We start from the raw sequence: 10,935 nt of genomic DNA, 5'->3' as shown, positions 1-10,935 counted from the left end.
ACCAGTGGTCCTCTCTGTCCAAAATGTGGGCTTTGTTGTCTTCAAAGAGTGGTCTGTGTCTTTTAAATGCAGATGGACTGCTGAATCCGGTTCTGATGTGTTTGTTCTCCTATGTTGTGCCATGCGATTATGAAGTGGTGGTTTTGCCTCCCCAATGTACAGATCTTTCTAGGCAAAGGCAACATAATAGTGGATCAACCCCAAAATAAATGCATTTGAATGCTTCAGTTCAATTCTAAACAAAGGCTTCAGTATTCCTGCCTCTGTTTTATTTTTACAGACTCAAAGAAAAAAGAGTGAGTCAATTAATCCTAATACCTAGTTGTAAATTGCATTTCAGATCCAATCAAGGTCTGCAGAGAAGAAATTAACACCATTTCCTCACCGAATTCAACTGGACAATTTAGTCGATGTCACTTTCTTCCAATCTCTGAAATCTCTGTGGCTTCCCCTCTAGTTAATTGAATGCTGATTAGATCGGGTTTTTTCAATCCCTGTTTGTTTAGTGCTGGATGGAAACCAAGAGCAGAAATGAATGCAGAGCAAGTGACCTGGCCTTCTCAATTGGTTCATCTTCGTGGAAGGAAGAAGCAAATTGTCCTACTGCTTAGTTTCATTAAAAAGCATGCCCATTTACTGGCAATTCATCTCAAGGATTGCTCAAAGGCGTTCTAGTAATATTCTAGCATTTGGGGCCCAAGGCATCTGCAGAATTCAATGCTTTTGTCAAAATGAGAAAAGTGATATTCCCAAAATATTTTGGCCTTGAGACAACCAACAAATGGCTTTCTCCATCTTTTCACCCCATACCCCAGAAGCCAAGAGACATTCATTTCTGTTTATAGCCAAAAAGGTTGTATGATGATGCTTTCTTCTTAGAGTATGAATGTTTGTGTTACTTAATAGAGAAATCTCACAAGTGTCTTCTTCCTTTTTTGATGATGAAAAAGAGCAATAAGAAAAAAATTTTTTTCCAATTCTCTCACAATATTTGAAACCGGCTAATAAACAACCATTTCTGCAATAATAGCAATAGCACTTAGACTTATATACCACTTCACAGTGCTTTATAGCCACCTCTAAGTGATTTATAAGTCAGCATATTGCCTCCAACAATCTGGGTCCTCATTTTACCCACCTTGGAAGGATGGAAGGCTGAGTCAACATTTGAACTGCCAAATTTCAGGCAGCTGGCAGGCAGCAGAAGTAGCCTGTAGTATTGCACTCTAACCACTGTGCCTCCATGGCTCATAATAGTAGAGGTGTTCATAAGATATGGTCACAAAGGACTTCACAGTCCAGTGGAGCAATTCAGCTGGTTCTATCTGGTTGGGTGAACCAGTAACATTGGTGGCAGGAGGCCCCACCCACTCACCCAGACGTCATCACGTCTCATTTTTGATACTTTGTGCATGCGCGGAAGGTCCTGTGCATGCACGGAGGTGGCAACGCTCACAGTTGCGAACCGGTAGCGAAGGTGAGTTGATTTCACTCCTGAATCAGTCCAACTATAACACAGGTCTGCAAAAAAAAAATTCGAGAGCTGTTTTGGTTATTCTACGTAATCTTTATTTTTTTGGGAGCACTGAATCTAAAAATGACCTCCATTTTGTCATACGACATCACGTTTCCTGACAATTTAGGTAAGTATGTTAAATAAGGCAATACCTCAAAATAAATGGAAATAGACTTATAAAATTAAAGTTTTATTACAATATTTTCATGAAAATCCCTTTTTGAACTGAAATGAGGTCACCTACAAACACTAAACTCGATTCTTCCTTGTGAGGCTCCTCTTGGTGCTTGTGAGTAGCATCTGGAATGTCTCTCTGAAGCATCCAGCAGTAGTCTGCCATTATTGTAATGTTCCATTTTCCCTGGTATCTCCTTTCCATCTCTTTAATGTCATGGTGGAATCGTTCACCTTGTTCCTCACTCACAGCTCCCAAATTTTCAGGAAAGTAGTCATCAAGGTGGGACTGGAGGAAATGCACTTTCAAACTCATCTGGCAACCTAAAGCTTGAAATGCTTTCAGCATTCTTCCGACGATCTTTTTGTAGTGAGGATCTTTGTTATTGCCTAAAAATTTCTGTACGACTTCTTTAAATGCAATCCATCCTTCTTTTTGAGGATCCGTCATGGTATTGACAAACTCTTGATCAACTATAAGCCTTCAAATGGAGCATTTTTGGCTAACAAAAAAAAAAAAGAACTGATTGGGGGCAAAAGAAAAAAGGAGGTAAGATTTGTTCACCTCTCCCACAAGGTTTCCCAGATCAAATGGGAATTGGTACTTTTCATGACAAAAGTAACTCCTAAATGGAAATTACCACCTTGCCTTTTACTTTACCCATTTTTATCCTCATATTCAGACCCAGAAAATAAGACAAACTGGTTTTATAGTTTCTAGGCTCAAGAAAAATTGTGTACTATATAAGAGGCAGTAAAATTCCCCATCCCTACATATTACTTCTTTATATTAAAACTAGCTGATAACCTGGTGCTCCAGGGTATTTATTTATCCCAACCCTCCTTCCATGAATGTCATCGCAATTTCTAATGTTGGATTTTCCCCCTTACCAGAGGGAGCCCCTTTGTGGAGTACTGTGAAGCTGTTACCATGGCAACACCACTGTGCTATACAATAGAGGCCATTTTATGCTAGTACAGTAGAAGCCATTTTAAGGCACAACAGAATGTATCTTAACAGAACACATACCCTGAGCGGTATTAGGGATGTCTTACCCCTACAATATTTGTTTCCAGAGAGTAAGTCATTTGTATACTAGGTTTGGTTGGAATTACTTGAGGTGTTCCAGAGTTATACTGGAACACACACACACACACACACACACACACACACACACACACACGTATAAATATATAGATTACTTGCACAATGTACAGATCATTTTATTTACGAATGTGTACATCCTAAGACCTTAAATGTCCTCAAAAATCTAGAATGTGGCCTCCAGAAATCATATTGCAGCTTTTTATCTAATCCAGGGATATCAAACTCAATTTCATCGAGAACTGCATCAGAATTGTGTTTGACCTTTGAGGGGGGGCATGGGACATGGCCAGGATGGCCATGGCCAGCTTGATGACACTCGTGTCGAAGGCGCCTGTGGTGGCCCAAGCACTCTGCCAGTGAAAACAGGCTCCCGAGCTCTATTTCCAGCTGTGCCCGCCTGCTGTAACCCTCTGCCAGCAAAAATGGAGCCTCCCTATTCACTGGCAGAGGCACCGCAGGCCAGTCCTTCACTGCTTCCAGGGAGGCCCTTTGGGGCAGATCTAAGCACCCCACAGGCCTCGAGTTAGACACCTCTGATCTAATCCATCTATTCCCCAAAACCACTTGAGGAATAATAATGAGGAATACACTGGGTTACATTCAATTATATTTAATTACTAGCTGGATACCCATGATCCTCTACCAAACTATGTGATCGGGCTTGATAAATCGACACTTACAGCTTGAAAATTAATGAGTAGTTATGATCGGCCTCTCCTCTCCCCTTCTCTCCCTCATGCTTGCCCCACAGAGGCCTCTCCTATCTTATCCCCTTCTCTCCATCAGTCTAACTCCTTAGCATCAGAGCATTTTTCTGTGGGGAGGTGGAGTAGAATGTCTAAACTCCCAGCCCACAGGCCAGATGAGTCATGCGCTGGCCATACTCATCCCTATGCCCAAGTGTCAGATGGAACAGCATTCTTTTCATGTGGGGAGGGGGAATAGAATGTCTAACTCCTTAGCATCAGAGTGTGTTAATGTATGTACAGTATGTATGTATGTATGTATGTATGTATGTATGTATGTATGTATGTATAAATATAAATACTGTATAAGAAATACTGTATAAGAAATACTAATGATCTGATGGTCATTTTGAAAAATCTTTTCGTAGCGAGCACCTAGAAGCCAAGAGGAACATATGTGCCAAATATAGATGAGTCTTTAGAGCCTTTAGACTTTTCTCCTCTGGAATTCACCTTTTGCACTTGCATCCTCCTGTACTCTGGTGAAAACTGCTAGCAAAGCCAATGTTCTGAACTCATAGCCATTCAGAATGCCATTGTGTTCTGGAAGAGAAAACACTTAGCAAACATCATTATTGTCAAAATAGTTTGGAAGGCCCCTTCAAATTGCACAATTTGGAGAAGAGACTTCCAAACTATACTGAGAATAGGTCTCAGGTGAAATGTGATGGAAGGATGATGGGTGTGAGGCAATGTTCCCTCTATTTTTTTTTCCAGTGTCTTGGAAGGAATGACCCGGCTTGGTTCCCGCTTTCGATCTGCCGCCCAACGACTGAACGGAGAAGCGAAGAGGCAGGAGAGACGAGGCAGGAGAGATGAAGTGGGAGCCAAGCCGGGTCATTCCTTCCAAAAGGCAACTTTCCCATTGAATGACTCGCTGCCCTAGAATCGAGGAGACCCTCTGCAGTCCCTCTCATCTGGCCGGGATGCCAGCGACAGTGTTGGGCTGAAAGAAGGAGGGATACACACACTCTCTCTCTCTTGCGCACACGCAAATGGCAAATCCGAGCAGCCGCTGCTGGGAGCCCTTCCCATGCCTTCTCCCAACCCCCACACCTCTTCTCTCAGCTACTTTCTGCCTTGTGGACCTAGAACTGATTGCTGTCTCCAGGCTGGCTCTCCTTTCCTATTATCGTGGAAGGCGTCTCACAAAAACCACTGCGCGGCAGTTGGAAACTGCTGCGTGGTGTTTTGTTGCCACATGCATGGCCGCGCACCCACGCAGCTTAGAGGGAACATTGGTGTGGGGGGAGCAGGGAGGGGATCCATGCACCAGTGAGCCTAACGGATTGATGTCCCCCATCTTGCACCAAGTTTATACGTGCTGGTGAGTGCCAAACCTCCCAAGGCCTCCCCCATCCGAAGATACCCTTGCAGTGTTGCTTAATGACCCCTGTGGTCACCTAATCACTGCAACACAGAGAACGTGGATCATAGTAGTTTACAAAGGCAGCTACATAATGATCACAATGACTTACGTCCAAAATTACAGGCTCAATTGTGGTCGTAAGTCAAGGACTACCCATAATTTATTTGAAGTGATCCCTGATAAAATGTATGCCATATGAAAAAGGATATTTGCTCTGTTTTATGGATGAAGAAGGTTTGGATGGTAAAACTAGGCTAACTTTATCAATCACTGTGAAGTTTGTTGAAAACTACATGGAAATTTTACTTATCATTTTCATACTGTTGTAATTTTCCCCTCAAAAGCCCACTTATACCACATGATGTAGACAGAAGGTGGACAGAATTGGAAAGATGAAACATTCTACATTTCTGCAACAATCAAGCATTTAGCAGCCCCTGTCACTTAAGAGTATCATCTGTTAATCTCATGACTTGGGATGTTTTGAGAAGGTAATTTCAAAATTCCTATCTAGAGATTTTTGAGACCTGCCAGCTCAGCCAGAGCTCTTCAGGTTGGGTCAAGCAAGCTTGAAACCAGGAAAATGCAGATAACTACTGTATATTCCGCTGTATCAGGCAACTGGGCGTATAAGATGACCCCCCTAATTTCAAGCACCTGCGAGCCGGCTCTGCACTGGCGGGCTTTCATAGTTTGAGTTCAGTGCCTTCCTCCTCCAGACCGCCAGCCAGACCTTACTAAGCCATCCCAGCGCTCATCCATCCACATGCCCAGACGAGGAGTGCCGAGGTTAACGATTGAAAGGCCGGCGTCTGCGCTGATGACAGCGCAGCTTTTTGCTTGGCGGTGTTACTTTTTCTTTTCTTTTGGTTTTTTGGTATGGCCTTTCTTATACCTGGTGTATAAGACAACCCCTGATTTTTGAAATATTTTGGGGGGGTTAAAAAGTTGTCTTATACTCCAGAAAATACGGTAGCTTCTTTTGCTATTCCAGTTGATTAAGAACAAAGCAGTTGGATTACAGAAGTTGCCATTCCTGAGAATCTTGGCTAGGGTTAAAAAAAATGATCATAACCTCCAGTTAATTTTTCAAATACTGTCATCAACCTAGTATGCTCACCTTGTAGGCTTTCATGACTAATATTTGCAGGACAACCAGCATTGCCCCAGGCTCTCTACATGAAAGTAGAAATAGGAAATAAGGAAGTTTGTCAGTGGTTGGTTTCGGATTCCATTGCAACTGGTATGATGCAATGGGGTCCAGCATCTCCCATATGCACATGCACACATGTGCGTACTGCACGCATGCATCCTTCCTCCATGATGCCTCCATGATGCTCCAGCTGCTCGGTGGAGCATTGCACAGGTGCTGTATGCTCCTTATGCATGCACGGAAGCGCCAAAGAGTTCAAATACAGGTAAGGAGCTCGGCGGATGGGTGAGCCCTCCGGAGCACTGTACCGGAGCATTACCCAGTGTTCCCGATAGGCACTGGTATGCCTGTACCAGGGCATACCGCCTGCAATCCACCACTGAAGTATGTAGTTCAACACTTCTGTAAGACAACAAACATTTTATCCGAGGAACCCCTCTCCTTTCCAGACCCAAGGACTACTTCAATCAAGAATATACATGTGTGTGATGTATATTTGTGTAAAAGAATAACAAAGTTGGAAATGACCTTGGGGTCTTCTAATCCAACCCCCTGCTCAGGCAGTAAATCCTATACCATTTCAGACAAAATGGTTGTCTTGTAAAAAACCTCCAGTAGCACCAGAGGTGGCATTCAGCCAGTTCGGACTGGTTCGTCCAAACTGGTAGTGGAAATTGCGATTTTGAAGCCTTGCTTTGCCCAAGAAAATAGAAATTCCTGAAGACTTGCTCATTACTATGGACACTGGCTGGCAGGGAGAGGCCTTTCTTAGTCCTACCTAGACTTGAATATGAGACCTTCTGCCCTGAAGGGCTCTCCTCTGCCCTGGGGCTACAGCAATTTCTGAATTCCCCCACAACTTCCTCAGGATCTGCTGTATTGCATTGCATCCACCCAGGTTTCATTTGTGCTAAGAAGAAAGCTTGGGCTGGCTGTGTTTCATATGGGTTCTGTGGCTCTCGCTTTTGTGAGAAGTTTCAATTCCACCTTTTGTGTCATGCACAGCACCTTGCTATCCTAGATCTCAGCATTCCTGTCTGAAGGTGCACATCTTTGTTGCTGCTTTGGTTCCAAAGCAGAAATTCCAGTTCGGAAGGCTATTGTAGCAAAATCACCCTAAATTTCCTCCTTGTATACGACAATGGGAGGAACTGAGCGTTTCTCATGTGCAAATCTCATGTGAAGAAATTCTTTCAAACCATTTTTGTTTATGCAATACTTCAGCCAGGGGATTAACGTCATGCTGAAAATATCAGAGGCTCAAAAGACACGTTCCTGAATGCTGCTTCCCCAGTTTTTCTGCAGATGGTTTTCAACGTCACTGCACAGGTCAACTCAAAAGCAAACTGAAGAATGGCGACAAAACAAGATGAATATTTAAAAAGGAATACAAAGCAGGAGTGGGGAGAGGTGTCACTTGCAGTGAGTGGCCATTTCTTTGATGATCACGAGCCTTTATTTTTCCTCTATTCAAATGAGGATTTGCAGATCCCAGCACTTATGAATCCTTCCCTAATGAAGGTTTGTCACGGAGCTGAGAAAATTCTGGGCAAATGTTATCTTTGTTATTAAGGAATCGTCTTTCTTCTATGAGGCAATGCAATATCCATTGATGGACATTTTTTGTCCTTTTCATCTTTTTAGTACAGGCAGTCCTCAGCTTACAATAGTTTGCTTAGTAACCATTCGAAGTTACAACAGTTCTGAAAAAAGCGACTTATGACCATTTCTCACACCTATGACGTTGCAACATTCTTATCGTCATGTGATTTACATTTGGATGCTTGACAACTGGCTCATATTAATGACGGTCGCAGCGTCCCAGCATCACGTCAATCCACTTTTGCGACCTTCTGACAAGCAAAGTCAATGGGGAAGCCGGGTTCACTTAACAACTACAGTACTAATTTAACAACTGCAGTGATTCACTTAACCACGGTGGCAAGACAAGTCATAAAATGAGGCAAAATTCACTTAACAAATTTCTCACTTAGCAATGTAAATTTGGGGTTCAATTTTACCGTGCTTCCTCAAAAATAAGGCAGGGTCTTATTTATTTATTTATTTATTTATTTATTTATTTGTTTGTTTGTTTGTTTGTTTGTTAATCAGACTTATATACTGCTTCATAGGACTTTCAGCCCCCCTCTAAGTGGTTTACAAATATATTTTTTTAGCAAATTGAGTCAGCAACTTGCCCCCACAGTCCGGGTCCTCATTTCACCCACCTCAGAAGGATGGAAGGCTGAGTCGACCTTGAACCGGTGAGATTTGAACCACTGAACTGCAGATCTCAGTCAGCTAAAGTGGCCTGCAGTACTGCACCCCTAACCACTGCGCCACCTTATTTTCTTTTTATCCCCGAAATAAGCACTTGGCCTTATTTTGGGGGACATATTATTATGTTTGAGATGCAGGAAGCGGCAAGCGTCGTCACCTCATGGCTGCTGCTGTGTTGCAATTTTTTTTGTGGGGGGGGGGTATTTTCAGGGGAGGGCTTATTTTAGCGCATGTGCTCAAAAACCCGTTTGGGCTTATTATCCGGGAGGCCTTATTTTCGGGGAAACAGAGTAGTTGTAAATTAAGGACAACCTGCATTGTTCTCTAGAAATCCCCGTAGACAAAACAAGGGCAAAACAAATTAAAATCAACAAGACACAAAGAATAATACTGTCTTCATTTTAAGACCGTCATTCACAGCTTAACATTATTAGCACCAAGGCCTCGAGGCCATATTATCCCATCGATCAATTACTTTAGACCAAACTATGAGGGTTATTTTAGATTTTTAAAATCTTCCGTTTATTGTTTTCATAGATAACTCAAGGTAGCAAATACAGCTAATGCTCTTTCTTCCTCCTTTATTCCCCACAACAACAACAACCTATGAAGTGGGTTGAAAGAGTGTGACTGGCTCAAGGTCACCCAGCTGACTTTGTCTCTGAGGCAGGACTTGAACTCCCAGCCTCCTGGTTTCTTGACCAATAAACCAAGCTGCATACAGCACACAGTTAGGAGAAAAATTATATAATTTGTAGCAATTTAATGTCAATGAAATTGTCATGCCTCTATTCATATTTCCCCCCCATTAAATTTTGCATCCTTTCCTTGGCTTGAAACAATTATTCTCATATTCTTCTTCTGCTGTTACATTGCTAAGAGAGTATCTCTACTGCCCTTATTATTATTATTATTATTATTATTATTATTATTATTATTATTATTATTATTATACAATTGTATCACAGCGGCCAGTTGTTTCGCCGGATTTGGCATTGGTTACTAGTCGGGCCCCACCCAGGGGCCTAGGACGTCGTAACGTATTTTCTTAATATGCGTGCAGATCCAAGCAGTGCGGCTTTTTGCATTTGACTGATGTTGATTTTGTCAATTTTTAACTGTTTTAAATGTAATTCCAGTGCTTTTGGAATAGCATCCAGTGTGCCAATTACCACTGGAATGATCACTGCTGGTTTGTGCCATAGTCGTTGAATTTCGATTTTTAAGTCCTGGTATCTTGCGATTTTTTCAAGTTCCTTCTCGGCGACCCTGCTATCCCCTGGTATTGCGATGTCTATGATTGTGACCTTATTTTTCTCAACCAGTGTGATGTCTGGTGTATTATGCGCCAGTATTTTGTCGGTTTGTATATGGAAATCCCACAAGATCTTGACCATCTGATTTTCGGTGACTTTTTCAGGCTGATGTTCCCACCAGTTTGTTGCTGTTTTAATATTAAAATTTTTGCACAAATTCCAATGGATCATTTGCGCTACTGAATTGTGCCGCAATTTATAATCAGTCTGTGCAATTTTTTTACAGCAGCTGAGTATGTGATCAACAGTTTCATCAGCTTCTTTGCAAAGTCTGCATTTGGAGGATTTTTCGATTTTGGCCTTAATGGCATTTGTGCGGATAGCTTGTTCTTGCGCAGCCAGGATTAGTGACTCTGTTTCTTTCTTTAATGTACCTGTTGTTAACCATAACCAAGTTTGTTCACTGTCCACTTTATCTTTTATTTTTTCCAGAAATTGGCCATGCAGTGCTTTGTTCTGCCAACTCTCCATTCTTGATTTTATCACATCTTTTCTGTATTCTTGTTTCGTCTGTTGGGCCTTCAGTAGATTTTTGTTCTTTACTTCGATTAATAGATGTTCTTGATTTTCTTTTAAATAATCAGCCAGTCCATGTTTTTCTTCTTCAACTGTTTGCTTCACTTGTAATAATCCTCTGCCACCTGATTTTCGTGGCAGATATAGTCTATCAGTATCACTACGTGGATGTAAACTGTAGTGCATTGTCATTAGTTTCCTGGTTTTTCGGTCCAAAAGGTCCAAATCAGCTTGTGTCCAGTTAACTATACCAGCTGTGTATCTTATAACTGGTATTGCCCAGGTATTTATGGCCTTGATTGTATTTCCACCATTCAATTTAGATTTCAAAATTTTCCTAACTCTGTTGGTGTACTCTCGCCTGACAATCGTTTTTACTTCTCCATGCTTGATGTTATCCAACTGCAAAATGCCTAAGTATTTGTAGGCTTCATTTTCTTTGCATTTAATTAATTGGCCATTGGGCATTTCAATTCCCTCACATGCAGTGATTTTGCCCCTTTTTATGGATACAGTGGCGCATTTTTCCATGCCAAACTGCATTGAAATATCGGTGCTGAATACTCGGACTGTGTTTGTCAATGATTGGATTTCTATTTCTGACTTTCCATAGAGTTTCAAATCATCCATATATAGTAAATGTGAAATTTTTTCAGCTTCTTTGGCTGTTTGGTAGCCTAATTTCATTTTTTTTAAGATTACTGATAGTGGGATCATTGCGATGATGAAGAGAAGAGGTGAAAGTGAATCACCCTGG

Source organism: Thamnophis sirtalis, unplaced genomic scaffold (assembly GCF_051295495.1).
Source record: "Thamnophis sirtalis isolate CommonGarterSnake01/CBP01778 unplaced genomic scaffold, rThaSir2_p1.2 scaffold_4, whole genome shotgun sequence".
Classification (NCBI taxonomy): domain Eukaryota; kingdom Metazoa; phylum Chordata; class Lepidosauria; order Squamata; family Natricidae; genus Thamnophis; species Thamnophis sirtalis.
The sequence above is the reverse complement of the archived record's forward strand: the minus strand, read 5'-3'. Positions refer to the sequence as shown.